The sequence below is a fragment of the Centrocercus urophasianus genome, unplaced genomic scaffold, assembly GCF_019232065.1.
Source record: "Centrocercus urophasianus isolate 14NV4802_14NV808 unplaced genomic scaffold, USGS_Curo_1.0 seq_18, whole genome shotgun sequence".
NCBI lineage: Eukaryota > Metazoa > Chordata > Aves > Galliformes > Phasianidae > Centrocercus > Centrocercus urophasianus.
The window spans coordinates 7,287,467-7,314,590 of NW_024884733.1; positions in this window are offsets into that span (position 1 = coordinate 7,287,467).

The following is a 27,124-nucleotide window of genomic DNA, read 5'->3' on the forward strand; positions in this document are numbered from 1 at the left end:
AGCCTCTTCTTGAGGTATGTTTCTGAATAGTGGTTACTACAATGTGAATCATGCTTGCTTACAGGCATAAATCTGTGGATGTTCATTTGCATATAAACTTATTCAGATTTATGAAAAGGTGCTAGAATAGACCCGATCGTGGCTCCTGAACATTAATTAATATCCTTTCTTTTGATATCATTCTTACCTACACATGTCCTCTCAGCATCTGTGGACTCCAGTTTTATGTGACACTACATGATTTCAAACCAGCATGTGAATTTGGGAAAGGATTTATTTGGAGAATGGCCAGCTCTGAGGAACTGACTACGTTTCTACTTAGTCTGTGAAACTGGCAGAACTGCAAGAGACAGACTTGATAGCCAGACCTTTTCCTTTGTTTCGTAATTACTAGCTGATTGAGGGCTCCAGTTAGTCTGCAAGTGTGTTAAGATACAGCCAAATAGACTGAAAGAAACTCTGGTTCATCAGATAAGAATCTTAAGTGTGAGAAAATTGTTACACATATTTTTGCATTTATTATTTGTAGATTATTATCTCTGCATATAACCAAAATGGAAGTGTGTGTAAAATACTGCCTTTTTGTACCTTTAAATAGATGACAGTCATCAGTAGCTAATAGTTAAGATGTATTGCATTCAGAAGAACTTGATGCTCTGGTTATCTTGTTTTTTTAATGATTTTTGATGACTTGTTCCAATCTCCTTTTTCCTGTCCAAATAAAGTCTTTCCTTCCACTGAGAGTGTGCAGAATGAAATTTATGTGATGTGGTGTTTATTCACAATTATGAGTTTTTCTCGTATATTTGTCACTTCCTTTTTGCCCTTCTTGTATATGTGAGGGAATGGCATATTCTCTAACAGTTTTATGCCAAGTCTTTATAAACACTACATTTTTAATATGAAGGATAGGTCTGGATAAAAATCTGTTGTTGATGTATTCCCTTGTCTCATGTTTGGCTCCTATCTCTGACTAGAGCAATAGCTTTGTTCAGTATTACAGACACGTGGTGCTGGTGTTCTCTAATTCTTCTTTTGCTTTAAAAATTTGAGCTGATTACTGCCAGCATATAAAATGTATTCTGACTCAATTAAAATTTCAGTCCAAAATCTTTTTTCCTTTTTTTTTTAATGAGAAATAAAAACAATAATGAAAAATCTTAACAACAGAATTTCAAACTCAGTAGGGAGTTTTTATATTATTTTATCTTTTTTTTGAGCAATTTATTCAGCAGTTGGAGTCTTTTCTGTAAAGAATCTTGATGGACATAACTTCTATTTTCTCAGCTGGAATTCAGTAGGTGCAATACGTAGCATACGTACTTGAAAGTTTCAAATACTGATCCCTGCAATACTGTATTTGTTACCAGCATCCATGTGGAGTAAGAGGTGCTAGTTAGTACCCTCTGAACCCAGATACCCAAGAAATTTTTTACCCATCTAGCTGTCCACTGACCATAATGTTATGGCTTAGACACAGCAATGCTATGGTAGATGCTGCTGAGAGCCTTGCTAAACTTGAGATAAATGGTATTCATTTGTCTCCTATACGGAAATTCAAACACTTCATCATAAAAATCAGGCAGAATGGTAAGACATGACTAGACTTTACAAAGTTATTCCAGTTGTTCTCAGTGAGCACACAGCACCCATGCAGAGAAATGTGGTCCTGTGGGTCCTGTGATATTCTCAGGGACTGAAATCCGGTAAATGTGCCTGTTATTCTCTGGGTTGATCTGTCATTTATTTCTACATTTCTACTAAATGACAGGTATTTCAGCCTTCGCTAACTGAAAGTGAGATACTTGGACAAACCTATTTGGTATTTTGGTTTAATAGAGAAAAGTAAAAAAACAAAACAAAAAAAAAACAACTTTTGATTTAGCGATTTTCAGGATCTATTGAGTCTATCACAAAATAATTTTGTTCTTACATTCCTGTCCAGAATAACGTATGAAAATTCTGGGTGATTTCATTGGCTTATGGAGGAGATACTGCTGCTATTGTTTTTACCTGCAGGATACGCGACCACCTGCTGGTATTTGATCAGGTGTTTATTATAACCATCCCATAACGTTTCTGCATTTATTCATTCTACTTCTGTGACTTCATTAATCTGGCAAAGGGCTTGGAAGCAAGATCTAGAAGGAAGGTGTTAGACTCTGTAATAGCTATTGTTCCAGCACATAGATTCAGTAGAATTTTCAGAAATATAGTTTTAATGTGAAAAACAAATCGATTCTTTATTACATTGCTGATCTACATGGTTTGTTTGCCTGCATTCTACGATGATAGCCCATAAATGGAAAATATTTCTTAATCCATGCTAAGGGCTTTCGAAGGAAATCTTGACAAGGTTTCTTTATTTATCAGATGCTTCTTATGAATTTAAGCAAACTGGAATACAAATAAATCATTTTTATATATCAGTGCCCTTTTATAATTGGGCATAAATGGTTCCTCCTGGAATTTAAAATTTATCACTGAAGACTGAAGCTTACAGTCTTTGTATTAAGAGGATGGCATGTGGACCAACATGTTTTTTCAGTTACATTCCTTTATGGTAGATTGGTCAGACTGAATTAATTTCTAGGGAGTTAAACGATGACTTCCCATTTTGTATTTTAAACAGCTGAACTTCTGTATCCATGTATTGTGCTTAGGGTTTGAGGGATAACTGTGGAAAAATTAATAAGCTCTGTAAAGAAATATCTTTGAATTTACTTTGAATCTCTTGATGAAGCATCTTCTAAATCATAGTGCGTGTTTTTTGTTTGTTTGTTTTTGCCTGAGCTGTATTGGCGTCCTATCTTTAACAAAAATTAAGCATAGCTGAAAAAAGACACACAAAGACTTGATCAGCTCAGTGCAGTATTCTATGTAAATTAAATGGTGTTGTAAATTATTAGTTCTCGTGTTCAAGCTGTATATTTGTGTTAGAGATTGTATGGATCTCTAATATTGGTTACAGAAGAGGAACAGTCTTATATGCTGCATTTTAAAAGCAAATAGATTTGTTTGGAGCCTCCTTAGGCTTGTGAGCTTTCATTTCCATATGGTACTGATAATGGCTTTTGACCTGAAGTGACCTTACCAGAAATTGTATCATATGTCAGTGATTATGAAGAGGGAAATGCTAGAGATAACATGATTTTGCTTTTATCGGTTTGAACTTCAGCTTGAGGAGAATTTCAGTCCTTTGTTCAAAATTGTTTTCTTTTTCTGATGTTTCTTGAATTAATCTCTGAGATAGCACAGATTAAATTGTTGCTGTTTAGTTGACTAGTGTGGTACAGCAGAAATACTGTGGGCCATCATTTCAAAATATAACACAGTGTAATGATAATGATTTTAATGGGGTTGTGTAAATGGGTTGTATTTCCAACACTGTCAAGGGCATGAATGGTAGAAATTACTGCTAATTTATGTAAACTAGTGTTAATACTTTAGTACAACTCAACATATGAATATTATTTAGCTAATTTGGCACTTAGTACTTATGATTCAATTATTTGTCCTTGATTTTTTTCTTAATTTTATGTAAGGGGGAAATTTAAAAAAATATTTGCTGTTGAAATGTATCTGATCTCAGTTATTCTGAAATAGATCTTCTTTGTACAAATGGAATTACACAGACCTTATATTACAGTGAATCTTGATTTTTACCCTTAGTCTTTAAACTAGTCTTACAAAAGATTGGCAAGTATTAAATAGAATAAGTAGGTCACATGTGTGAGATTATGCTGCCCCTTATCTTTAAACAATATTCTAATTTGACTCCAGCGCAATGAAAGGAAATGAATACTGTATGTGCTCCCATGTGAGCTGTCAGAAAGATAAAACTGAATATTCTCTAAATCAGCTTTTCCATGGACAACTGCTTCATCATCATTAGTATGTATATCCATATTAATATTTAGGCCACCCAGTTATCCTAGACTGAAGCTTTTCATAATTTACAGCTATCCTAAAATTTTCAGTAAGAATGTCTGTGTGACCTATCTCAGAATTAACTGCTGATAAATTTCTATGAATCCTCTCAAAGATTTTTGATAAGGAGTATGAATAATTGTATCTATCAGTTTTTAATAGTTGTGCTTATGCACAGTGTGGTGATTTCTAGCCAGTCTATTTACTTCAGTCATGTCTGAAAGGACTGGTCACTATGAAGTGCCTGGGTATTTGGAACTGAGACAGTTTGGCTAGTGAAGATAGACATATAAAGCTTCCAGAGTAATATCTAAGCATAAGGTTCAGATCAGAGAAATTCTGAATACTGCCCAGTTTATATGCATATTATATTTTTAAGTAGTCTTTAACCAAATATGGAAAATTTTTAAAGTTGTTCATAGGCCACTCACAAAAGGACTCTTGATCTGATTGAAAAAATCAGCTTAAGACTGGATGTTCAGTCATAATAGAAATTAGGATAGTTGAGAGTGGAATAGAGATGACTGTGCACAAGTTTCCCTTAATTCTACCCTGCAAACAAGTGTACATAGCTGATGCTATGATTATTGGAAGCACTGTTTACATCTGTCAAAGAATAACGTAAGCTGTACTGTACAAGGCAATGTAGACTGTACAAATTTGAGTGATTGACTGCTGTGGCAGCAACATAAAAAAAATAGAGGGTTCAGCCCATTGTTCAATAGAGATGGATTTTCAGGTATAAATTTCTGGGTCGGGATTGACTGCATTACATTAGAAGCTTTAAATATCTTAGAAAGGCCGAAGAATTTTTTTCATCCCTCCCTCCAGAATCCTATGTGTGGAGTGAAAAACAAACGTTACGTCTCATCTTAACAATTGTGCTATTAATTACAACTCTGAGAAAGAAAGAAAGAAAAGAAAAATACGTATGTATAAAAAACCCCTCCAACTCAAAACAGAAATCAGCCAACCAGACATCAGAAAAACACACAATGTTTGGAGAATCTTTTGGTGTGAGAGCTCATCCATAGTTGAAATCAAATTATGCTGCTCCTCAAGCCAGCAGCAGTGTAGCTTCAAACCAGGTGCTGTAGAACTGAACTAGTGCATTGATAAGACAGTTTTATTTTCTTAAGAAATGATGAAACTCAATTAATTTGGCTAACAGAAAATACGTATGCGTAAAAGTGCATGATCCTATTAAAGCCTTTAGAAACCAAGGAAGATCTTCAGTTGAATTTCTTAAATAAGTATTGAGAAAAGCCTATTGGATGATACTGAAGAATCCTAAACTGAAAATAAGTCTTACAGATCTTTGTTTTTCAGGATTAGTCTGTGTGTATTTCCAAGGCATGCATGGTCTAAACAAGCTGGTGTTCAACAGAATCTGTTAAAACATAAAATTAAATTAGTACAGAATTTCAGTATTTCATTAGGGAAATAATGAGTTAAAGTTTAGCCCTTCAGAGTGTTTTCCTGTTGATATGACGAGATGAATATCTTAGTCTTAGACCTGATGCCTAAATGTGAGAAATCAACATAAGAAGCTAGGATCAGAGGAATCTTTTGGCTGCTCTCTTGTGTGGCATCGCTGAAGAGGAAGGAATTTAAAGTTTTTAGGATTTGGAGCTTGAGGTTTCTGAGTGGTCCATGCATTTTGTGGAATAGTACTCAAGGTTTTTTGTCTTGTAAATTTTTATTGTACTAATGTATATACAGAGAAAAATATCCTGCAATTTTATGGTTGGACTTGGAAATACTCTGAAAATCTTTGAAAATCTTTCAATTCTTCAATACTTCTGTTGCTTGTTTGGTTTTGCTCCTCTGTCATATTCCTTCATGAGCACTGGAGTTTAGCAGGAGTTATTTTGTTTCAAGTTTAAAGGACCTTGTCTCTGTGTAGAGACTTGCATGTGAGTCCACGCGGGGGATAAACTTTAATTTCAATACTCATATCTTCATTTGTTAGAAGAGTAACTTCTCATGCATTGCTGTGTTCAGTTACGAGCTGATTAAGGTGAGTTGGACACTTCTAATGAAAATGTCTCAACTATTGCTGTTTACAGTTAGGGCGAATATGACAAAGGTAACATTTATGTTTCATCCTCTAGAGAAAGGTTATGAAATAGTGACTTGGTAAGTAGATTTTAGTCAGAGGTTGGAGAGCGGCTACAATTGTGAGAAAGCCTGTATTCAGTACACGGAGATCTAAACCATGAAAAGCATTTTTAACTCTTAGAGTGTAAAAGATAAAAATAATATTTCATGTAGATTTGTACAAACTCTTGTCTTCCTCACACTTCTTGGTATATCTTGCTTGAAGCTCTTTTTGTGCCCTTTGTGTTAGCTGCCATCATCCTATGTTAAACAGTTTGTCCTAAAGCGCAGTTATTCTTAAGTAAACACATTTTGCTTCACGTGGTGAGTCAAATGAACTCATGAGACAGAATGTTCTGTTTTTGAGTCACGGCTGAATTTGCAGATGGTTAATATGGAAATCTTAATTGTTGGAGTACTAAAAAACACAAAGTAAAAAGAAGTACTATTGATTTGTTAAATAATTCTGTTTCCAGCACAGTCTCCTCTGTGAATGATTTTCAAGATATGGGTTAGTATATTTGTTTGTAGCAAGCACATTTGATTTAAGACATAAGCTCTCTGAAGAAGCTCTAAAGAAACTCTGAAGATGACCAACATTTGTAGGTTTGACATTAAGAAAAATCAGCAATCATAATTGTTTTACAGAACTTGTTGATTGCATTGCACATTTGAAGTATTTGAATAATGCCATCAAAGTCAAATATGTGTGTTGAGCAAAATAAGAACATTCTTTTGTATTCTAGTTATTGAACCATACTTTAATATAAACCATAGATTAGTGAGATGACCACAGTAAAATCGTATGAGTTATGGCAAGTTCTGTTGCTGTCAAGTCTTATTCTAGCTCAGGATGCTCATTCTCAGACAGTTTCATTACTCAAAAAAATTCCCTCCATAATGTATTGCAAATGAACTCTACAGAGGATTATTAATAAAAATCAAGTACACATTAACCCAGGTAGTTTCCTGTTTTGGAAGTTTCTCACCTTTATTGATGCAGTTCCAACTTAAATCTTAGTCTAAATCTGAAAAAAAGTCAAAGGGAATTGTATTAATGCATTTCTAATTGATGTCTTTAACATGAAGTTCTTTCACAAGTAGTTTCTCCCCTTCAGAGGGAACTCTGACTCAATCCAAGAATTGCAAATGAGCAATGACGTCTATTAAATTTTATGTGCTTTGATTCTGTACTTTTATGTAAGTGATTTTCATCCTGTATAAAGTAGATCCATAGGATAAGCGTTAAGTCTTTCAGGAATTAGTGATAAGCTTCTTTGGCTCACAGCTTCAATAGTAGATCACTAAATATTTGCACAAAAAAATATTTAAAGATTTATTTAATCAAATGTATTTTCATGCAGTATTTAACATTGTAAGTAAATGTAAGAAATGCTTAGCTGTGCACTTAGAGTATTTCTATAAGCCTGGACTGTCTGGAACTGCTCTGAGCACATTGAATTGCAATAGTAAAACATGGCAATGAAAATGAGAGTATTGTGATGTTCACTTCCATTCTGAGATGAGAAATCAGCAGTAGGAGAATGAGATTTTTGGAGAGACTCAATTAATAAATGAAGGCTCTTCAAATTTTCCCTTGCATAAGATGAATAGAACATTTCTTAACTTATGAAAAAGAGACAGGCAAAGTTCAAGGGAATGATTCATGCTACAGCATTGGTAGCAAACATTTATTTCTCTTTAATCTTTTCAGCAAATGCATGAATTCATGCTTAACCAGATTTCTGTTACTGAAGTATGCACGTTTGTCTCCAAGCCAATTTTTTTATTCCTTCAATCCCTTTTATAATACTGATTGTTGTTCAGTGATACCTCAGAGTAATCAAATTAATTAAAGGCTACATATTATAAAATACTTAATTTCTCTAGAAACAAATAGGAATTATTGTTCTAAGCTGCCTGCTGCTTACTTCACTAAGTAGATTGAGTTTTCTTCTATAAGGTTAGATTTAGGAGGGAAGAGGGAAAATCCTTTTTTTTTTTTTTTTTTTTAATTTTTATTGGGCTATTAAAGGAGAGCCTGTGTATGGATCGCTCTGTCACACTTCCTATAGACAGTTTTTCATGTGCCTGGACAAAGCTGGACAAACAAACTGGATTGATAGGGTGTATGTTTGGGGTGAATTCCCACGGTTATGGAGTCATAAGGTAGAGCTCAACCTATGAGATCCACAGCTTTCAGGAACTGCTGGAAGAATTGAGAATGTCCATGGGTTTCTATGGATTTATTAGAAAAAAATGTCTCTTAAGAGCTTGACATCAATACTGCACTGCTACTGTGTTATGTACACTCATACTCTGATAGATTTGAGGCCAGACTTTTATTTCATGCTATTCTTCCTTTGTTCCTAGATTTTCTTTTCCTCTTTTCATGTAAGACACAACAGCAGAGAACTCCACTTTCAGAGTGCTCTAATAAGTATGGTTTCCTTTTTAAGGTTTTTATAATGCCAAACAACCTCTTAAAATGTCATTTGACTGATATTGACCACCTGTAGGCAGACAGCCAATCTGATTATGTCCTAGATGAAAGTAAAATAGCTTCCATTCAAAAACAAGATATACCATCACTCTTTTAAGACTGCCACAGGTAAAATTTGTTACTGTTACCGTGGATAATTTAATATTGTTTAAATGATCACCACTCTAAATTAGCCATCCCGTAATGAAAAAGCAGTTAGGATTTCCTCATAATTTTTGAAGCTCCCTTGACTGAGATGTGGCTAGTAGAAACTAACAAATTAATTAAAACACATTCTATTGAATAAATGTGAGGATATTATATAGGAAAAGTACTATTTATTTACAATTAGTTTCTTAGTTGGATTTGCTCCTTTACCATTATTTTTTAGCACAGACAAGAAATTGGATTATTGCTGAGAGAAAATAATATGTAAAATGTAATTACTCTTAAACATCTCTTGTAGTGAGTTTTGAAATATTAATGGTTAATAAACTGTGAACAACAGGCCATAGGTCAGTAGAATGTTATTTTCCTTCTTAATAGTAAAATATACTTTAAGTTAAAGGTGTTGATATAATTAATACTGAGCAAACATATATTTGGAGATTGTCTTGGCTACTGCAGTATCTTATTTTTCCCCATGCTCCATTTGCCTAGTCTCTCAGACTTGAGTGCCTCACCTGCCCTGGAAGTTAAAACAAAAACAAAAACAAAAACAAACAAACAAACAAACAAAAAAACCTTCTGCAGAAGAAAGTTTATTAGTGTTTGTATGAGAGACTATTTTATATTTTGTCATTCAAATATAATATACAATACCTTATGCTATTGTACTGTTATCCTTTCACAACCTTCTCAGAAATCAAACACAATAAGCAATTATATAAAAACTAGCAAACTAATTACTTAATAAGACTGGAGCAACCTTTTCCTAGCAGTACCAGTCAAGAAGGACAAACCATCTACCAAGAAGAAGATCTTCTCTTGGTGTTATAAGGCATGTGTGTATAACTCATCTTGGAGAGTTCTATGTTTAAGAAAATGAAAATAAATTGACTATAGACATGAATTTCCAATTGACCTTTAAGAACAGAAACCCCTTACAGATACATAAATAAGTGATATAGAAATGATAAGAAGCGTAAGAGCTTGGGGTTGGTTGGTTGGTTTTTATTTTTTTTCCGCTTTTCTTGAGCTCTCATTTTGTTTTTAATCTTTAGAATTATTCCTTTAGTGATTTTTGCATTACAGCAAGTTTGTTTCATTCTGCGTGAAATAATTGTTAGCAGATGATGTTTAAGGTCATTTCAGTTTTGTGTTGTACTGTTAAACACTTTAATTTTCACTGAATTATGCCTTGTTGTCTATTGACTGCCATATCTTACAACTGATCTGTGGGCACAAGTTATACCTTTATAATTTGTAATTAACAGTATGCTTTATCCCTTTCTTTTTCCTCATAATTTGAAATTTATCTGCATTTTTTTTTTCTGTCTTAAATATGCAGTGTAGTCTTTTGTGTCTGGAAAAATTTTTAGAAGTATTAAGCTTGCAGAAAATTGTTTTCCCCATGCCCATAATTCTGGGGCCTTCTGTTTTTCTAATGCAGAAAAATAAAATTAGAATTTTATGTGAAGATAAATTGACGCATTAAGCTTAAGTTACTGCTGATTTTCTACTACTAAAAGTTAAGTACCTTTTTTGAGAAATGTAAGGTTGGGTTTTTGTTTTTTTTTTTTTGAAGGGGGACTGACAATCTCAAAGCAACTATTCTAGCATGACAGTTAATCTCAGAAGAGTAGGTTTGCTGCAAATTAAAAACAAACAAAGCCTCCATTTACCTTGTAAAATGTTCTAACTCATTATATTTTGGGATCCAGCCTAATGTTTTTACAAATTAAAATTATGAGCTCATATCAAAGTAAATGGAAATAAAAAGGTTAATTGTAATGTGTATTTGTGTTCCTTCTATAAGCAATTTCTTACAGGACTACTACTGTGTCAAAAGTGAAATCTGAATCGCCAGATATTAGCCTTTGAAAACTGCAATTATTGCAAAGTCATATTGTTCATTATAAAAATGAGAAGTTTTAATTTGATAAATTGCAAAGAGACTTCCTAGTTGTTATGAAATGAATCTTAACGCTCTTACTGTGGGAACCAGTAGCATTGCTTTTGATGCATCTCATTAATAACAAGAAGTCTCATTCCAGTTATTAAAATACTCTCGTATATTCTGTAGTGATCATTTTTGAATTTTCTACAATTTGTTGCTTGCATTACTCCCCAGTGGCACTGTCTGCGTAAATTGCTCGCCAAGTATATACAACTGAATAATAATATTAAAAACTAATAACTTCCTTTGAGTGTGCAGTAGAATTAAGAAAAGAAAACATCTTTAAAAGTTTAATATAATGAAAAATTATATTGGAGCTTTAATATTCTCTTGCTTATGCTTCAGTTATTGCTTTCATTAAAGTTTTAATTTCCAGAGATATTGCTTTGATAAAATTAAGTAAACCTCTCTGGTTTTAGTATCTGTGCAGATGCTAAAAAATTATTTGCCTTTTCCTCCTCATTTACTGCTGTATACTTTCCATCATAATTACCTCACTAATACACATATATAATGCAGCAAGGCTGATCCATGAAAAATGATTTGGGACAGAGAGTATTATCTTCAAAACAAAGCATTGCAGTAGAAGAACAGAAAATTAAATTGTGAGGTTTTTTTTTACTGCAATGCTCCATCGGTTCCACTGATGTGTGTATTTTAATTTATTTTATTTTTTTATTTTTATCAAACATGCTTATTAGGAAGAATACTTACCTTTTACAAATACCTTTATGTTTTCAAATAATTCTGTCATTTACTAATTACTACAACTATTTCATAATATAACTATGACTTATTAGCCTAAGTGATGCAGATGGGGTCACCAAAACCAGAATAGGTTGGATCTAAAGTTGGATGAAGTCAGTGGGATGCACCATCAAAAGAGGATTGGTCTGCTAAGTGAGCTACTGGAAACACAGTCATTGAAATGGGTAGACTGTCTCCCAATTTTATTTTATTTTTTTTAATATTAACCTTAATCATAGTATTTAACCATGGTATGTGTCCAGGTAATATTGTTTCCATTAGCTTTATATCAACTACTTAAAGCTGTGTTTGTATACATGCCTCTTTAAGCAAATAAAAACATAGACTCATGAATTAAAGCTTCATTTACAGATGATACAGGGCAGGAACTGCAAATGGACTGTGTACTGTGGAGGGGATATACATATGCACATATGTACTGATTGGTCTTTAGAGAAGAGGAAGAGGAAAACATTGGAAGTGATGTGTGAAAGCCCTGAATTGTATCCTAGAGAATCACAGTCCAGGAAGGCTGAATGAATCCTTTTTTTTTTTTTTTTTAAACTTTGAGACTTTTTAGGAGTAGTCTAAGAGCTCTAGTCTGATGCTCTTCATGTAGGTGCACTGGATTTTTTTCTACACTTGAGCTACTGTAGCTGCCTTTTACACCTTCTTTTTAAAGCAGTTACTGCTGTATGTTGGCCCTTTGGTGATCAAAGTTGAATTACTGTTTACAGTTTTACTGTTGAAAGCTAAATATAAAAAAAAGTATAGAATGAACCATAAAATAAAAAGATTTTTGGAAAATAGAGCCTATCATCCTAATTCTAATAGTTTGTGAAAATAAGAAACTTTGAAAAAAGTCATTTCTTCAGAACTCTCCATGTACAAATAACAAATGAAAGTTCTAGGTTTTTTTCCCTTCTCAACTATTTCTGTATTATTGATATCATCAGTAGAAATCTCAATATTCTAATTTTTAAAAATGGCAACATATACAGTAGTAATTTATGTGTCTTTAATTTTATATTGTTATGAATTTCCTGTGGTGCTTTTTTTTGAAAAAAAATTTTAAATGGGATTACTCAGGCTTGTATGGCACCCAACTCACCATGAAAGCCAAACTTTTCTTAAAACTGCCCAATAAGTTGAGCTACTGAAATCTTTGTTTTCTATGTCTGAACAGGTAAATACAACAATGTCTACCACTAACATAGTTCTATGCATTTGAAAATGATATTTAAAAAGGATAAATCTTTTAACTTACATTGTGGACAATTAGGGAAATGTATAACAACGCTTTCTGAAACCAAAGCTGATGCAAGTATGATCAGCTTAGCTACACAAAATTAGTTACCAATGTAGATGGTATGAATTGAATCATAGAATTGCAGAATCACAGAATTGTAGGTGTTGGAAGGGACATGAAGTCCAACCCCAAGCTAAAGTTGGTTCCCTATAGCAACTCACACAGATAGGTCCAGACAGGTCTTGAATATCTGCAGAGAAAGAGATTCCATAAGTTCTCTGGGCAACCTGTTCCAGTGCTCAGTCACTCACATAGTAAAATAGTTCTTCCTTGTATTAGCATGGAACTTTGTGTTCCAGTTTCTTACTTCTGCCCCTTGTTGTGTTGCTCCCTGCCAATGAAAAGAGTCAGCCCCTGTAACCTTGACTTCTGTACTTTATATACTTACAAACAGATATGAAATCTCCTCTCAGCCTCCTCTTTTTCAGGCAGAACAGTCTCAGATCTCTCAGACTGTTCTCATATGAGAGATGCTCCAGGCAGGATCTAAGTTTTTGAATTTTTTAATCAATTGTACTCGCAGAGAAGAACTAAAATAATTATAATACAATAAAACTTAATATTTTACCTAGATTCACTTTGAAGAACTTGACTTTAAATTTAATCATCACATCCAGTCTTTTTTTATTATTTAAAGTAAGACTAGACCTCTAACACAGCCCCTAATGTGCTAAGAATATGTGTGTAACTCCAGAAAGTAGAGAAACAGAAAGTGAATCAATCCTTTACTTTTTCTAGCTTAAGACTGTTTGCATTTCAGCCAGAAAAGAAAGTGGTAAATTTTTTCATATCTATTTATATGTATACACATTCTAAGTGATCTATGATCACATTTCGTACATATACCACAGCTGTATGCAACTTACGTACTATAAGTTAAACTGGAACATTATACTTTAAGCTGGTTGTGATACACAATTATCAAAGGAGATGAATATGCCTATGACACTGAAAACTACATTTTGCTATGCTATTCTTGACCCTTGATGGTACTTCTCACTTGCATGATAACGAGCAAGCCGTGGAGAATGCCTAGTGCAGCATTTGAAGGTCAATCTGCTTTGATACTGCATATCAGCTGGAAGTACTTGGTGACACATACACTGGAAGCTGAAATTTTTCTGAGCGTGTTTAGTCTAAAACAGAACAGTGTTTCTGATTACTTGCTACATTAGCAGTATCTACTTGATCCTGTAGTTATGGTTACTGTGTTCTATTAAATGTAAGAACAAATATCTTTCAGGAAAATATTCACAGTTTCATACTGTGTTAAGGAAAGCACTGCATGATAAATCATGTTGTGTTAATCACTTATCCACTTAATAAAAAGAAAGAGGACAAGGGACTCAGCACAAGCTGTTTTAGAAGTACTCTCAAATACATGATTGTGGGGGATGTTATTCAAGTGAAATTAGATGTTGGAATAGTATGCCTCTGAGATGGACAGAAATTGCTTCGTATATTGGCTGGAAAAAAACAAACTCAGTCTTCCAAAGGATTCAGGAATATTAGGATTCCTTCCATTTGAATCTCTCTTATACTGCTTTTGAAAACTAGGTCAAAGTACTTGTTGCTATTACTGTCATTTAAAAAGCTTTACTTCAATATTCTTGCTAGTGAGCTTCAGAGAAATTTCATTTCAGTCACTGCTGTAGTGATTCAGATTTATGGCTTCTCAAATCATTGATGTTGTCTTTTTTCACTGACTGGAAAGAAGAAAAAGCAAGGATTTTTGTTTGCAGCAGTTTTATCAAAAATGTACAGAAAATTGTGCCGTGCTACAAAAGGGCAGACAGTTGAATTGGTTTTTTTTAGGTATTAGTATTGTGGATGGCTTGCGGGTAAGCAATAGATTGAATATTTAACCATGTCTTGATAATGTATAGCTATTTTCCTAATGACTTCAGGTTACTTCATTGTAGTTGTGAACAAAGGAATTTTTTATTGTTCTCTAGATTTGTTATCTTCACAATAGAAGTCCAGCAGACAAACTTGAGGAAAAACCACTGATTTCCCTTATTATGCCTAAGATTAAACACAGTACTCTAGACACTCACATGATACTCTTAATACTCAGCAATCATTCATCTTCTGTCAGAACAACCTCATGGCCATAGGTCATAGCTATTAGGAAAAAAAGAAGTCATTATCAATGGTTTATTCCGAATGCAAGGTGTGAAAGTTGCTGTATGCAACTTTTTAAGACAAATTATCCCCCAGCTCTACAGGCATGCACAGTGACCTTGACAGGAGATGACCACAAGTTCAAGAGATGGACTGAAAACAATATTCTGAGTTACACAATCTTGTCTGAATGGCTGCATTAGTTGGACATCTTCACAGTTAACTTTTTTTTTTAATTTGAAGGGCACTTCAAAAATTAAGCACTTTTAGAGTAATTTTAATTTACTGTAAAATTTTTAAATTATGAGTAATTCTGTATTTCTGCTATCTATGTAATGGCAGCAATGGTAGCAATACGTACTAAATGCACAGAACTGACTGAACACCTGAAGGTTTTGGTATCTGAAATCTTGTTTTCACTACTTTGTGGTTTGTATGAGTCTTTCGCATGGAGCAAGAGAATAATTTTAAAGGCATAGGAAATTAAAGTTTTATATGAGTTTCTGCCCACCAGGATTGATGTATCAGACTGACTTCAAAGGAAAATGGGTTTTCATGTTGTCTGCTGCTTTCAGTTTTTCTTATTCTAAAGGGGTGGGAGCTATTCATGCATCTTAATCTCTCTCGTACATTGCATCTGACTCAAGGCGATCAAAGCCTTTTCGTTAATTTCAGTAGATTTTCAATAGGCATTCAAGTCAGTTTTGCTAATTGGAAGAAGGGAGAGAGGGAATTTTCAGCCACTTGAAAAGTGAACAAGTGCCCTGAAATTAATGCTGAGAAATATAGTTGTCTGTCAGTTCCATGATTAGTTCAATAACCAGTGTGGTGATTTACTTCATATGGAATATGCTTGCTGTATGACTAAATGAATCACATGGTTTTTTTAACTGCATTGTGTAAGACTCCACTGTGTCTGAATAGTTATCTGTACAAATGAGATATCTTCAGTAAATGTAAAAACTTCTATTTTTTTCTTTTAAAGAGTGCTTTTAAACTTCTAACTATGTATCAAATTTTTCATGCACTATGTATGCCATTTAGTTTCTTTGCTGACACGCAATATGATTTTTAAGTTACCTTATGACAAATGACTATGAACCACAGGAACTGGAGAGGGAAGATATACAGCTCGGGTTTATTAAAGCTTGTCATCATGATAGAAGTGATGTCTTGCAGTTGAAAAGCCGACTATGACTCCCTCCAGCACAAGTGACCCTTCCAACCTACCTGCACTTGTTGTAAGATCAGTCTTTATTTTGCCCAGGAGACAGACACATGGAGTGTGTTCTAACAGCTCCTATGAACAGCACAATGCATTGCAAGAGGAGAGAGGGATGGAAAAAAAAATCAACACAAAATGTGTTAGGAAAGATCAGTTATTCAAAAGTAATTTGATATATGTTAGCATTAAAGGAAAAAGAATGCACCTACGCACTTTTGTAAATAACACGTTTTCAACCACTTTGAACTGTAAGTACCTATTCATTTCTGGTCCAAACTTAATTTACTATATAATTCATTAATGTCTATTAATTGAAACCAATGGAAGGTCATGTTCATTTAGAACCCATGCCACCTGTGATAGTAGTTTATATGACGTATACGTATGTCATATAAATTTAACTGGAGTACAAATTGTTGCTTTTGCATAGATTTGGAAGTCTGTATTTGATGGGAGAATGACTTGTTGTTGCCGTCAAGTTGAACGTCAGTCAAGTCTGATGTCTGAATGACTCTCCTCTGTTAACACTTCACAGAGGTACTGCAGCCTGTTCTGGGCTGAAATCTGTGTAAGTTCACAGATGGCTCTACAAGTTTCACGTTAATAATTGCTGGGCCTACCTTTGAGTAGGAAGGCTCAGATGGAGCAGTTGGCTGTGATTTGAAATATGCAGATGGCCTTGCTCTTGAGTGACACCTACAGGATATTTTGCATTGGTTGAGCTGAATTACTTAAGTCTGTTTCTATAGACACTGCATTTCCTCTCTTGTAGAAGATGAGTATATTTCCTTCATTTACATATAAGCATTTTAGAAATTACGCGTAAATAAGTTCTATATCAGAAGGTTTCAGAACATAAGGTAGAGAAATCAAAACAGAAGAAAGCTGTGTCGTTAACAGGAACGAGAAGCTGTAAAACCTAATATATTTAGGAGAATAGATTTAGAAAAGATATGTTGCAATTTTTCACAGTTGATTACAAAAAAAAAAAAAAAAAAAAAAAAAAAAAAAAAAAATTGGTGAAATAGTAAGGCCAAGAAGCCCAAGTTCTTTGCTATTCTTAAACCAGTCAAATTCATCATTTGTGTGAAAAAAGAGTCAGAAATTGTTGGAGCAGCATTGATATAAGAATAGTATTCGTAAAACTGAGTTATTTTTATTACTGTTTGCACCAAAAGACTGGATGAAGAAATCTGGGCATTTTTAACATTATGTAATGTGCTTTGGATTTTTTTTTTATTTATTTTTTTTTTTTACAGGAAATCAAAAAGTTTGTTCTAATAACATTGCCTCTGCTGGCAGTCTGATTCCTTCGAGTGGTTCCAGACTGGGTACAGTTAGCATAGTTTTATTGCTAATTAAAAACTATTAGACAAATATTACTGTTATATATATATAATATAATATTAGTAATATCAGGATATGCTATCAAAATCTAATAAGCTTATGATACATTGAGGTGTAAGGGAAAACAGCTTGTTTTTGACAAGTAGATCTTCACACCACACTATCTCAGCCTTAACTATAACAATGTGTCCAAACCTATATAAACATTAACAGAAACAAAGGCACCAATTAATGTAGCTCTCTCTGTGGTCATGCTGGCAGGATCACAATCATCACATCTGTGGAATCACTGAATTGTCTATGAATGCCTTCCTTCCAGATCAGCTGTTATGTTCCACCTCTACGTAAAGAACTCTGTGTACTCATCATTGTTTCCAAGAGCAGTCAGAAGCAGTGGGAGTCCCTGCTTCCATCCATGTGTAATCATGCATGTATTCCATCTCCATGTCTTCTCCCCTCTTCCCCAGTTTGTGTTCAGATTTTTCTGTTGATTTTTTTCTGCTTCTCTCACAGATAGCCAATGTGATTCCTGTGACTACTATTTGTGCTAGGATGTGTGGCACAAAGCTGATATAATTCTGGTTAAAAACCCCCAAACTTGCCTGGTTGGGTCATAGGACTGAATATGCAGGACTGACTATTTGAGTACCTTCTGCCAGAGGCTTTTTTTCACCCATACAGAAGCTAAAGGTAAAATTGTCATTGATGTTTGTGAGCTCTAGGGCTTGTGCTGTTTGTAAAATTTCCATATTTTAAAGAAAACTATTTTTCAACATTAACAGCCATTTCAGTTGTTGACTGTCTAGCAGCAATTGCAATAGGTATTTTTATTGTATGAGTTGTCAAAATTTGGATTAGGCTGGGCATATTTGGAGCCAGCATTACTGGGATACCAACATAATTGACATCAATAAAAAAATGCAGCTGTTCAGACCCTGAGTATCCTAGATCATGGCAATTAATGCCTAATCTTTCCTGGCTCAGAGAGCCAGGGGATCACAATCCATGAAACTTTATCAAAGTGATAGAATGAATTGGTGTCACTCCTAGGGTCTCCTGAGTAACTTGTCTAGTTTATGAACTGCTGTTTCTCAAATGATTGAGCCACCCACGTGTGGTTCTCAATGTTACAGAACAGATGAGGACTCCAGTCTGGGTGCCACTGATGCTATATCCCAGAGCACGCTGCTTATGTCCCCCCACCAAAGCTGAGACCAGGAACCCTTTCAAACATTGTTATGCTTTTGGCAATAATTATTGCAAATTTTAGGGAGTGAAACTGCAATGACTGCAGGAGTTATATAGTCTTTAAGTGACTTTGCATGTTTGTTCACTAAGGCAGAATAAAAAAAAAGATACAGAAAACTTTTTGTAGTGATAAATTCAGCTTTCTTTTCAAGCAAAATAAGAATGTTTTGTTGCATATTGAGCAAACAAATATTTGATTAAATTGCCTAGCCAGACAGCAGCAAAACATTTCTAGGCATTGCTATTCTTAAGAAGAAAAACAATCCGTCTTCAAAATCATCCCTTAGGGTAATGCTGCTTCTCTCAGACTCAGATTTACTAATCTTCATCATTGTTACTGGAAAATATTCTTCTGTTGAGAATGAAACAGACACAGAAAGCTCCATATCTGTGCATAGGTCACATACTACACAATCACTTGATGCTGCTACAATCACTTGGTGGAACATCAAGATAAAAGAGGACCCACGTTGAAATTTGTGTCATAACTTTAACATTTTTCATACTTGCATCCCAAGTTTAGTGCAGCAAAGCCTGTTTGCAGTCAGTGAAAATCTGAACATTTACTCCATTTTCAAAAATGAATTGAGGTGAACTGCAGGGAATGCTTTTATGTCTTGTGCTTGGTAGAAAGCAAATCACTGATTAGCAAATTGCTGATACAGCTGTGTCACGGGACTGTCCTCTGTACCACAGCTTGTTGGCAATCTGCATTTTTTTTTTACTGTATCCCAGTGGTCTCAGTCTTCTCCTTACACTGATATCCCCATCTGGTAATTTGTTAAAGAGATTTTTCAAGAGGTCGCCTAATGTAATATTTCATGCTTCCTTTCCTGAACATTGCATGCAATAAGTCCTTTTCGGCTTCCTAATGTCACTTAAATAATTTCATCACATACTGAAGCAAAGATCAGCATCTTCTCTTAGGGATAATAGCAGCAATTATGATAACTTCTTGTCTTTTGACAATAAAGTTAAATAATTGTTTTTCCAATTTTCCATCTTTTGTTTACAAATGATATATTTTCTAATGATGTACGGGAGACTTGTGGATAATTTAAAACTTCTGGAGCTGTAGCATTGCTGACTGCCACTTATTACATAGCTGAGATTCCCTAAGCTCAACTTGCTTCAAATTCACTAAATGTTGATGTCTTTGAAATCTATGATCAAAATCTGTCTTGCCTAGCAATTTCTGTCTTGTTATACCGAAACGATACAAGAATACCTATCGTAACAAATCATTTAGTGCAGGCTGTTTCTATTTCACATTGAATAGCTACCTTTAGTTATCTACATCAAAATGGCTGATAGACATCATCATTAGAATAGACTCAAACTAAAGCCTTTTTTATTCTTGGTTGGTTTTTTTTTCCCCTCTCTAATAAAATATGAACTGAGGTGGAATGTATCAGGCACATGAAAGTTTTTCCTTCTTGATCATCAGTTTTATCTCTTTCATAAATTAATTTTGAACTATGAAACTCTAGTTTCAAAAGGATATTTCAAGAGCAAAAACTACTTCACCTAACACTATCAGGGTAGCATCTTCACGTCTGTGACCTTGTTCTCTTAAAATTTTTCTTAATCATTTTCTTCCTCCAAAAAGCAGTGAAATGTGTATGAATCTGCTTTGTATATTTCATCAATACATCATTTTCCCAAATGATTGCTGGCTTTCAGAATAGGTGGACAAATACTCAAAGCTGAATACTTGGAGAGAAACACTGTTCATTCTTTTCAACATCCTTTTTTGAGAACAGTGTACATTTGCTCTTTGTGTGACCTCGGTCCTGGGAATTTTACCACATTCAATACTTATTGATGTTAGAAAATTTTGTTTGCAGGGCTGTAGTCATTGATGAGCTTTTTAATTTTAATTTCTGGTTTTGTTGCCATTAGTTTTCTGGAAAAAAGTATGTAGTAGGTGTAATTTCTTTTCATTTTGAGAGCAGAAATAGATTTTTTTTTTTTAAATGAAAGTTTCTATTTAATTATTGTGGTGTCCTTGAAAAGAAAATCTGTACATACAGCAGACCTGGCCTTGTCTTTGTACTCTGATAATTAGGAAACCTTATTTAAAACTGGTTGTGATCTTTGTTCTCCAGAGATTAGAATCTTTCAGATGCATGAAGTTTATTTCAGAGTAATTAAATTCAAAAGGATTTTGGTCCAATTGCACTTGTTAATTTTTATTTTGTTCTTGTACATGAACCTTTTCTGCTTCCTGATTTAAAACTATTATCAAAGAAGGAGGGAAATGGTATCATTGTTTGTGGTAAAGCACCCACTTCTGTTGTAATTTGGTTATTCACAGGTGTGTAAGTGATCAATGTGTGAGATGAGGTTTGATTTAACAGGCAGAGAGCGTAGGGGAGAAATAAGGGAAGGGATGTGCTTGAGAATTATGCTGTAGGTTGATAGCAAAAAAAGGAATTCATCTTCAGGACTCCGAGTAAGTTTTTACCTGCAGAATGTCAACTTCAGAGCACATTGCTTTTCCTGGGGGTTTGAACCAGTTTCGGTCTGGATGAGCACTGTGTATTTGAGGATCCTCACCAGAGACCCACCCCTTCTTCACCCAGGAGCTATTTTTAAGTTCTGATTCTTGCCCTTGGTCTCTGCTCAATCTATGCTGAGATTTGTCTGTGCCCAGTCTTGTACCTTTCTGATGCTGATCCAGTCCAGACCTGCCTGACACTGCAGACATCTCTGACAGTCTGGATGGTTGGCAGAAGCTAGTAACAATCTCTGGACCTGCCTTGCATACTCCCACCAGGCTGAGCCTTTGGCACAGTGCACAGCTCTGTCTGCCTTCCTGTCGCTTTGGGCACCTGGCTTACTTTCCCTTACAAAACAACCTGCCCATGATGCTTCTAAAATTGTCTTTCTCTTTGTAGATGATTGTATGTAAGGTTCAAAAGTAAAACAACAAAAATATCCTTCAAATATATGTACTGCAACATACATTTTTTTCTTAGCTGAGGTAGTAGCTTATATTGTGGTGTAAAGAAATTCAAAATTTGTCTTTCATTATTTTATTTGTCATGCTGCTTCTTTAAGGTAGATGTTGCCTCTTCACTATTGTCGTCATTATTGCCTCTTGCTGGACAATGTTTTATCACAATCTAAGAACAATATAAGGTTTTAAAGGAAAACTTATGATTTGCCTTAATTCTTGTAATGCATAGACCACTTCTTGGTGCTGTTATTTTAACAGTGTTGTACAATGTAACAACAGTGAAATCAGATTGAATTTTGCTCACATTTTATTTTGCATGCCCATGCTGCCTAGAGATTACATGGTGACTACTATCATTATGTAAGTTGTAGAACTGGAAGTCGAAAGAAACTGCATAATTCAGTATCGGATTAATATCAGATTAGATCAGATGCATAAAGTATCTTTATATTTAAATGCCAAACTAAATCCTTTAAAATTCTTGTTTGCTTTTATGTTTTTGTGCTGGTGAGAAAAGCAGTATCTAATTTGGAAAACAAAAGGTGGTTAAAGAGAACATTCTCTGTAAAGAAAGTAGGGCACTGTAATTTGCATACACTGTTTTTTCTACATGAAAATGTAGAAAGGATTTTCCACTCTGAACTGACAGTCAGATCCACATTGAAGTTTTTTGGCAGTCGCTTCCTGCATGGTTTGTCATATGTCTCCTCGATGATTTCTCATTGTTTGGAGGAAGGGGTGAAGGAGGAGGACCTAACAAATGTTAATTTAAAAAAAAAAAAAAAAAATCTTAGAGTTTGTTACTTGGAAATGTCATGCACGCCCAGCAAAAGACTGTGTTATCTTTTAAGTATGGATCCTGCAAGGCAGTGTGGGTGGCAATGCAGATACTGCCACTGCTACATAGGTGCATTTGAAAAGATGCATTTGAAAGGCAGAATCTGTGTTGAGTGTAATCACCCTCATGTTTAAAAAAAAAAAAAAAAAAAAGGGTTTTCAGGCTGAGTTTTATTATCAGGAATGCCAGTTTCTTCAGAACAGATTGCCCTGGAGGCAAAAACTCAGTGAAAATCTGTCTGGAAAGGACATCGCTAAACGTGCTTAAGTTGGTAAAGATGTTCTTATGCAGTCTACATCCTCTTCTTATGCCATCTACTTCCCTCCTCGGGAAGAACCGCAGTGTATTTGCATAGGGACTCTTTAGTGTAAACTTACACTATATGCTCTTAGATAATAATTCAGTTTCTGAAAGATCAGCGGGTATCAAGTAGAAGAAACTAAAGTTTTCTACAGCATTTCATTTTTATTTCCACTTGATTAAAATCATTCCTATTTTTAGTAGAGTAATGCAGTTACCTACTGAGAAATGCCTGTGGGATCGTCTAGAACCAGTTAAAACTTCTGGCTTCTGTTTTGTGCTTTGTTAGGATCTAGAAGAGTCCCAGATCCCTTTGAAAGGTAATGAATTATTATGAAGTTTATATAAAATGATTCTCACTTGTAGTAGTGTCAACCAAAAACCAAAAATCACAAAACCATGACAGGTAGTTATAAGAATTGATGCTTTTGGAGTAGCTCTTTGTCTCACTGATACTGCATATAAATACAACTAGTTGAAAAAGACAATTAAAAAAATACTGTTATATGCAAAGCTTAATCACTTATCTCACCAATAAGCAGGAATAGACTAGAGTTGATTTCGCTGGGTTTCATACAGTCAGAAAGCTCAGGTTCCATTTATATAGTACTCTGATGATGGATTTTGACATCAGAATTCATGTTTCTAAAATTGATAACTCCTTACATAAGAAACAATAGCAACAAAATGTTTTGAGGCAGTAAAGCCTGGAATTTTGCAGTCCTTCAAAGCCTGAGACTTCTTCAATAGTACAGTTCCTTATTATTCAAGTTAAATGAGTGTCTTTGTGGGACCATCAGGATTTGAGACATTGAATTCCTCTGCAATAGTGCAGTATTAGAAGTTTTTGCTTTATCCTAAAGGCAGTAATGTTTTGGATTGCTCATATCAAACTGCTTTTCAGAGACGTGCAAAATTTAACTTTATTTCACATTAAAAAGATAAACAGAAACAAAATTCTGAGTTCAATCACAGACTTTCTCAAAACATGCGTCATGTTAGATAAAAGTACTGTGTTGCACCTTCTGCGCTGGCTGATCTTGTGCTGTTTCATAAGAGGACTGTGTCTGTCCTTTTAAGGGGCTCTCCAATGCCTGTGGACCAGCATTACAGTATATTCCCAGAATATCTGTTCTTACCTCATACTGGTATTCAGCTCCATTTAACTCCAAGGAGGTTGTATAGTGTGGGAATCCTCCCACATTTTTACTGTAAAATGGCATTGACTTGATAATCTGTGAAGAAACTTGTCTTGAGGTAACTCCATTATTGCAGAAAAAATGCCTCATTTTCCTAGAAGTGCCTGTACTTTGTTCCCTCTCTTTAACAGTGACCTTGGGAACTGTCTATTGGAAGTGCTGTTTTTACTCTAATGAACATGTTTATATTAGAGGTAAGCAGAAACAGTGGAAAGGCAGAATTCAATAGTAGGTTAAGACTGTAAGAGAAGTAAGAGCATCTTCAGTCCTGCTTTTGTTTAAGCAGTGGTTGGAGAAAATCATAAATCTGAGCTGGAGCCTTACAATATGTCATCAGTTTAACAAATACCTCCCTTTGTCATGCATCCTGTCAAGGTAATAAAGATTTAAGCTCCAAAAATATTCTCGCTGTGTATGAGAAACAAATTTAACAGGATTTCTATTTCCATTCTTTCAAGACATTCTGCCTAGCACTTCTGTATGGATCTTTAGGGATCATATTATTTTGAGTGTAGTTTTACTCAGCACCTCTGAGACCAACTGCTGTGAAATCAAGTACCTGCACAAGGAAATCTGTCTGCTAATCACATTTCTCTTGCCTCTGTTAACTCTGCAGTTCTTGCATTGGAGAAAAACCTTCATCCACTGTGGAACAGCATTGTGCAGCTCACATAGACTTGCCCAGCCTGTGGAGCTGTGCTATTTTAGCAATGCCAGAGTATCTCCAGAGGCCCATATCTACCCATTAAACTCTATAATTTGGAAAGACTATAAATATACAAGTGAAGTGGGCTTCGAAGTCTACACGAGATTATGAGGAGCATATTCTTTCTTTCTATGCAAGCAGGTGTGCTAGACTCATTTAGAAGAGAGCAGAGAGTGCAATAACTTCAGATGAATTCATGTGCAGCAGGATGTGAAGGATAACCTTCGTACTGTGTGTATGTAAGAATGCATTTCTCTGAAATATAAATACAAGAGAATTCAGATATTTGCTCTCCAGCTGCAGATAAGGATAAGGAAACCAACTTGTGATGTGGTTGCAAGTGGTAATCCTTATTATTCCCTGGAATCGCTTTTAAAGAAGAAAGCTACCAAATATGTATTGCAATACATGTCTGCTGCTAATTCTAATTTGTGTATTGCATAATACACTTAACTTTTCAAGAGTATAAGTTTTGCAGTTTCAGGGTACTTAGTCAAGGAAATATGACAACATATATGAAAGAGAAAATAAGGTAACATGAAGAAGTGAGCTTGCTGCTCAGTCTTTCTGAAGCATATTTCATGTTCTTGTCTTGAGAAGAGTTTCGCTGTTACCCAGAGAAGGTTCAGCAACGAAAAAAGAGCAGATGGTCTCCAGGAAACATCTACTATGGATGGAAGATAAGAATTTTCAACCCATATGTGTTACTTTTTTGTTGCTGTTGTTGGTCTCACTGGGATCCTGACTACAAAATTAGCAAAATGATTTGAAGCATGTCCTGTCATTATCACTGATGGTGCTGTTTGTTAGAACTCCAGATGCCAGTGGTCACAATAATTAAAGGCAGATTAATCTTTCAACAGACACTTTGAATTTGTCTAAATGTACTTGGATGTTTTCTAAAATAAGGTGTTCTTCTACCATCAAAGAAAAGTAATCTTATTCATGCTTTGCAAATTGGGACAATTTCATTGATTTTTCTGGTGAGAACCTAGGGACCTTTTGAACCGGATTTTAAGGGACTCCAAACATTCCATTTCTTAGAAGACTGTCTTAAAACTAATTCTTGCTTCAGTGTTATTATCTCTCTTCTTAAACGGATGTTGCAGACATGTCCATTTTGAGGCAAATTTTGGAGTAGATTTTCTTATTATGAAAATTTCATTCTGACTTAATTTTCTTGGGAATTTACACAACTTCATTGTTTTTCATGGAAAAGGAGAATCTGGTTTATTACTTGCCATGTTAATCACACTTTTTTTTCAATCCATACAGTTTTATATCATCTTCATAGGTGTTTAGGAATAAGTCTATTAAAATACTTTAAAGAGTATTTTAAATCTCCAGTCTTCCAGTGCTGTAAATAAAAACAATCAGTTCTAGGTGTTTATGAAATCTGTACTTCAATGTTCATCTGTAGGCATGTTTCAAACTCTGTGCCTAGCACCTTACCTGTATATTTCTACCTTACTGTAGAAGTATTGCTGTTTTAGCACTATATGGACTTTTCTAACTCTCTTGATTCTAAATAAAATAAAATTTATAATGATGTACTGTAGCAGAAATGCTGAGTCATGACTGAAGCAGTGATTGAGCACCTGGTGGGAAGGCAGGGCCAACCTGGGGAAGCTCAGGTGTGTGCAGTGAACGTGAGTGATGGAAGGGCTGGAGCCAGGATCCACCCCTTTCCAGACCTCATGTAAGTGTTGGCAGTGGAGGTGAGGTTATCTGTTGCTCCAGATCACTGTGTACCTGAAGCTTTCCAAATGTGAGCAGTTCTTTTGCTTCATTTCTCTATCTGTGGATGCTGCTTTTGGGCTTGTTCTCATTTGCTGTAGCCAGTGATTTTGCCACTGTGCTGTTATCATCCCACTATAGTATTGCGTGTACCTAATGCTAATACGACAGTATGTCCTGAATATTACACGCATAACAAGCACACAGCTTGTTATAGCCCTGCAAAATTTGAATAGCCCCATTGTCTGTGGCAAGCTAGCAGTTACATATGTTTTATTAGCAGTGTCACTTTGCAAGCAGGAAACAGTAATGGGCATGAACATTTTAGCGTCACTTTGTCATGTTTGTAGAAATGTTGATTTTCCTGCTTATGTGAATCTAGGTATCGCTGGGGTCCAGATGGTAGGAAGCAAGCTTAGGGAGCAGCTACTCACACAGGCTGTCTGCAAGGCTGGAAGTAGCTGCTCTCGCTTCCCTGGGGAGCACACAGCAGTAGCAGAGCAGCACAGAAATGGGGCCTGCTCAGATGAAGATAGTCACAGAGAACTTCTAGCTATGCCTAGGAACAGGCTGTAATGCTGGCATGAGCAAAGCATGTGGAAAGGCTTGCAAAAGTCTGCTGTTTATATTAGAGGCACAGTTTAATGCTTCAATCTTGGATATATGCAGATAGCTTTCATGTACCAGAAGAAGTTTAGATTAGACATAAGGAAAATCTTTTTCTCTCAGAGAGTGGTCAGGCACTGGAATG